We start from the raw sequence: 6,224 nt of genomic DNA on the forward strand, positions 1-6,224 counted from the left end.
TGACTCCACCAAAAATCTCTAGGCTGATTTTAGCATTCAGACGTGAGGGAAAACCTCAGTCCACCTGTCCCAGCCTCTAGAACATCAAACCAGGCTTGCAGGACTGTGTTGAAAATGGTGGCTTCCTCGTCCAGCTTTTACCATGACAAAATGGAATTTAAGCTGTTCTCTTAATGGCACGTGGCTGCTCTACCTCCTGGCCTGGAGCAGTTTATAAGATTACCTGTAGATCAGACTCCCGTTCCCGGGGAGCTACCCTGTTGTCAGCGTGACATTTTAGCCTTTAAGCCTTTGAAGAGCTTGAATGCATGCTTCTTGCACGCACCTTACTATGAGAAGGCAGCATTAGTACTTTTGTGTGCAGCACCTGCCACTTGGAATGTTACTGCTGTGCCACCTCTTCACTCATTTTCTTTGAGCACATTATTCAGCATTTAGGTCAGCACTGATTTTTCCAATAATATTGCATAGAACTGAGGTTTTTACACTATTGAAAGGATATCTGATATGACTTCAGATACTGATTATAGGAACTGCGGCTTCTATGTGGAACTGAAGTTCCATATTTCAGCATCTTAGTTCCATAATCAGACATGCATTTGCTTAACAGTAGGGAGAATCTATGGATCTATGGCCGTTATTAATCATGCAGAGAAAACCCACCACTGTTTTGAAGGAAGAGTTTCTCATGCTTAGTGATTTTGAGACTGATATTGACAGGCTGGTGGATTTTGCATTTGTGTGACAATTGATGCTGCTTTTAAGATGCATTTTGTTAACCTTATTTTTGGTTTTGATTAGCATTAGAATATAGCAAATTACAACATTGTCTGACGTGTACTCTGACTGTGCTGCTGTAGAGGTCAGGGTTTCATTCGTCCTTACCCAAAATAGCTTGCTATCTAAATAAAAACCATAATGCAGCTACAGCTTTTTATATTTGGTGAAGTTATGGCCCAGAATATTTTTCTATATTTTTACCTAATCATATTTTCAGTGACTCAAAATGTAATGTACATCAAATCCCGTTAAGAAATTAAAGCTTTTAAAATTTAGGAAAACTTTCCGTCTCACAGTTTTATTTGCTCGTAATTCATGCTTATGTGATTTATGATGTGACTGGATTAAAACTAAATAGAACACTAAGAGCTGACATATTGTGTATAAGAAAATTCCTTTACTTTTTAAGGATTTGAACCTGTGAAATCCAGCAGAGCTCTGATAGAAGCCGTTGCACTGTGCAGAGCTGCTGCAGCATTGGTGTGCAGTAGGGCAGGTACTTTCAGTGACCACCAGCTCACTGTGACTGTTGCTGTTCTCAGCAGATCTGGTAATCACGAGAAGCCTGGAGTACTTTCATTGTATCTCACAGCAACCAGGGTTGTGGGACAGAATGCAGTTGACGTGGTGGTGCTAGAGGATAGGCTGCTGCCATAGCAGCCTTTTCCTGTGGCTCTCACAGAAATAATACTACAAAAAGGGTGCTAGGTGCAGGCCCTAGTTGTGGTGGTGTTAGAGCGTTTAGCACCAGGTAGCTGTTTCCTTTCTTAGATGACTCCAGGGAGAAAAATGTATCAGCACTTTATTTACATTGTTTATATTATTTTTATAATGACATATGTCAATCTCTCTTTAATGTGATTCTTCTGATTTAACTTGAATCTTAATTTTAATTATTTAATTATTTAAGGCTTCTTGTTGAAGTTTCTTCTCTCTCTCCAGTGCTAATTAATTATGCTTTTTTTTCCTAGATGTTGTATGGTCCATGGGGAAGCACTCATAGAGATTATTTGGCATATAGGGCTAAAGGATGGAAGTCTAGTGAGATGTGAATATATATATAATTATAGCACGGTGTTGCAATCAAGGTGTACACCATAGACATAGTAAGTGATTTAATTTACAATGGAAGGTAAATATGGTGCAGCAGTGGTTCCCATTTATATCTTCACTATCATATAAGCTAGCATAAAATACTCTTTTTTTAAAAAAAGAGTAATTTTGCCTAAATAAGTGGGAACTGCGTGTAGTCAGTAATTGCCATTCTCGTCATAGCAGCAAAGCAAAAATATGTAGTGTTACTTTGAGGATGCTATTTTGGATGAAAGAATGCTGTGTTTCAAGGCTCATGGAAAGTTTGATTAACACTTTAGAAATGATGTATTTGGGATGTTTTTGTGTGTGTATAGAGTTACTGCCATGAAGAGTTAGTCTTGGGTTGTAAATAATCCTGAGCATGATGATTCCTTGTCCAAGACGTTTGAAGGTTCTGTCTCTGAGTTTTGCTTCTAAAAGTAATGGTGCAGAAATACTTTTCTTTTTGAAATGTTTGGTTTTTTTTTTGTTGTTTTTTTTTTTTCCTGTCAAATGCTGACTACAAATTCAGCTGGGTTCTGTAGCATTTCTGTTCTTTCCAGATGCAGTTTGGTACAGAGTATTTGCCTCCTCTTCCACTGTTCCTTACAGCTGCTTTTTTGCCACCACTGGCCCAGCCACTTATAAGTAGGCAGCTGCTTACAGTGAAGAAGCTGCACTTTGAAACAAAGGTCTTTTTTAAAGTCATCTGTTAGTTGTTTTTTTTTATTTGTTCTCTTTGGCCATGTAAGTAGTGGAAAATCATTTGATCTACATTGATTGTATAGGTTGTATTTCTGGGAGAATGATGGAGTTCTTCGATGACATGAGCCTTCAGTCTTTGAGCTAGTTTGTGTTGGAAGGCTTACAGTGCAGCAAGGACCTGGTAACGTCAGAGTGATGATGTCCTGCTGAAATGTAAAGTTTGCAACCCAAAAGCAGAAGGAAAAAGATAATGATACTGTCCTGATCAGAAGCTGAATGAAAAATCATCTGTTAATTTGGAGGGTTTTGTCAGAGGAAGCCAGAAGTTCCTACGTTCCTGGTCAGAGGGATCAAGTTTGGAACATGAATTCAGGAACCTTTCTGAGGTCAGGGATGGAAGGTGTGCATAGAGGACTTAGAACAGGAACAAGACTGTACTTATTAACTACCTTGGTCGAGATGGTGTGGGGGAAGGCTTGTGTATTCCTTATTCTGAGCCTTTCCCCGAGAAATAACCTGCACATTTGCCAACTGTGCAGTGTTTGGGGAGCTTGCAGGGATACTGCACAGTGGTATCTTTACATGTTTATCAAATTCGTGCTTACTTCATATGCTGAAAATGATGCAAGTAGTAGTTGGAAAAAGAGTTTCTTGAGAATAACAGGGCATTCAGGAAAGCAGATGAGAACAGTGGTGCGTAGGATGTATTTTTTTCTTGTGAAAGATAGGTTGGAAATCTTTACCACAGCAAATTCGTTCAAAGACACATTCATACGAGCTGCTGTTTGCAATGCACATAGGAAACCAGCCTTGTCATTTTTCACTCATAATCCACACCACAGCCTAGAATCCAGGAAAGCTTTGGGAAGCCATAGCTGACATTGTAATGGTGTATGGCTTTACCACAGTGTGAATTCCTTTTAATGTCAGTTTCTCTATGGGGGATTAGCCACCACAGATGTCACAGATCCTGGGAATATCTTCCATGATAAAAAAAGGAAAGCTGGCATCTCAACTGTCATTTAATAATCTACAGACTTGTTAATTTATATGTTTTATGATACTTGACACCTGCAGATACAATGAACCTGTTCTTCAATTTCTTGCTGGTTTGATTGTAAAATGTACGTTAATTTATGTTCTTGTAGAACAGTTAGATTATAAAATGTTGTGTTGTCTTTGTTTTGACATTTTTGACATACCAGTGGATAGATCAGGAGTGCCAACCTTCTCATTGCGTGCATCTTGCAGCAAGCCTCTTTGATTAATGATCTCTCCCTTGCTTTTCTCTCCCTCTCCTCCCCATGTAACAGTAGTCTAAAATGCTGATTAAGGTCAAAACAAGTTTATGCCAGTTAAAAACGGACATATGGAAAGTTCCAGCACTGAACCCCACAAGGTATGAGGGAGGAATTTATAGCCTTGGGATGCTCCCAGTGCTTCTCTTTAATTAACTACTGTAAGCATCCTAAAATTCTCAACTACAATCTGCCTGACAACAGGGAACCCTCTAAATCTGTATTTAGTTGTAATCACCCTGCCAACCACTATTCAGTATAGATGTGTATATCAGGTGTTCTGCGGCCTCCAAGCAAACATCTTTTGTTCTGCATTGTGCAGTGGGAAATATAAGTCAATTCATTTGTTTTCCTCTTATTAAAGGAAGTGTTATGATTCCTAAATAATATTTTATTAATCTTACTTATAAAAGCATGTTTGTTTCTTTGTTTTTAAGAAATGGACAAAAAGGCAGCATTCCACAAGGATTTTAAGCATGTAACTGCTCTTTTTTTGCAGTTTTCTTTCACTTGTTTCTAATGAAGGACACTTAACTGTCCTGTGGAGGTGGGGAAAAAAAAAAAAAAGTTTGTCAGTATTTAATCCTTTTGAAAAGTAGATCCTCGTGATCTGTACCCTAGTAGTGATCTGAAAAGCAAATGGGATAGTATTCTTCCTTGCTTATGCAACAGAAGACGTGTTTCAGTTGTTCTTGTGGCCTTCTGCCCCTGAATCTGAGTTGTCTGCTACCTGCTACAACTCTAAAGCACTTCACAGAGTGACTGTTTTCCAGGATACTTCACTCTGGAAGTGTGACCAGCCAGATGTGTTTGCAGAGGAGCTCACGTTTGACTTTTTTTAACGTCTTTTTCAGCTGGATATGGATAACCTATTAGTGCTATGGCTTAGTTCTCCACCAAATGGTATCTGCAGACTTGATCAATATTTATGTATTTTTCTTCTTTGTCAACATTGAAAGAGTGAAACACCATTGACCTCTTTTCTTATTAATGATTCATTTTGTAATTCATTAATGTTTGCCTGGCTTTTTTTTTTTTCACACTAAATTTTAATTAAATGTAGAGTGGGTATTCATCAAAGATCTTACAGCAGTGCAGTTAATTATGTCTATACTTCCCAACTTCATCGATCAAACTCGTCATTTCATAAAAGAATGAGATGAAATGAATCTGATGAGATCTTTATGCCTTTTCCCAGGCTGCCATACAGTTAGGAGATGTGTTTGCCCTACAAGCACCTAGAGACTTGCATCTCTAAGTTGTTAGAATTCTGCTAAAAGCTCTCATGTAGTAGCTATAGAAATATGATAATGCACAACACACTGTTATGCAATTGTCATTTATTCTTGTAATGGTTGGTACAGACGAACTTTGCTGCAGCGTGGTGTGGGTATGCCCAAGTGGGCTGGCCTGGGCCATTAATTACAACACAGGGCTTAGGGGGAGCTTGAGCACCTGCAAGCGTGTCAGCTAAATATTGTCATGGTTTGTTTGTACTCTGCTTTGTGTTGGTAGATTGTACATCTTCATAATAGTCATTTTAAAGCAACATTGAGTCTGTTTGCACAGATCACATTTAATATGTATCTGTAGGGTGTAAGGATTTGTGGAAAGGTTTCAATACACACAGAAGATTGAAGTGCTGAAATTCTAATTTTTTTTTTTTTTCTTTTTCGGTAGTACTGTGGACAAATAATAGCATATCTGTTTCCATGAAATAATATTTTTGTCTTTGTTTTCATGTTTTATTTATTCACTGCCAGAGTTAACGTTGATCAATTCAGCATTGTGGAAAAATTACCTAGAAAAGCTATGGACAGGTGTGGATGTGTTGGCTTTTATCTCACTGGGTGAGCCAATGGTTTTGTTTAAAGAAAAGGGTAAAAAGCAGTGTCTGGGTTACATTCTACAGTGCTGTAAAATTTTGTCGTACTAGCCTATATTTATTTCCTTTTGAAGATAAATCACCAGTCATCCCTTTATTTCTTTTCTTACCTTTGTCCTTGACCCTAACATTTCACTGTTGAACCTCTCATAAATGTTATCTTTTTTTGACGCTGGCCAAAATGGGCACACATCTCTGATGAGGCTGTTTCATTGCTTGCAAAATATCATAGTTAATGGAGAATTTCTGAAGCTGCAAAGGGCAGCTAGACAGCTGACTGAAAATCCGTGTCAGCTGAATACTTCACTCTTTTTACCTTTGAAAATCTCACCATATAATAATATTTCCCTCTGAAGTTGGGTGAATAAGAAAGATAACAGATGTCTGTGTATCGTGATTGCTTACCCAAGACATTGCTCTGTAAATCTAGTAAGTGGGGATCAAGATACTTTGTGATATGCTCTACCCTGTCAAAACAGAGG

Source organism: Lagopus leucura, unplaced genomic scaffold, assembly GCF_019238085.1.
Source record: "Lagopus leucura isolate 7727_CA_CO unplaced genomic scaffold, USGS_WTPT01 Super-Scaffold_100017, whole genome shotgun sequence".
NCBI classification, from domain to species: Eukaryota; Metazoa; Chordata; class Aves; order Galliformes; family Phasianidae; genus Lagopus; species Lagopus leucura.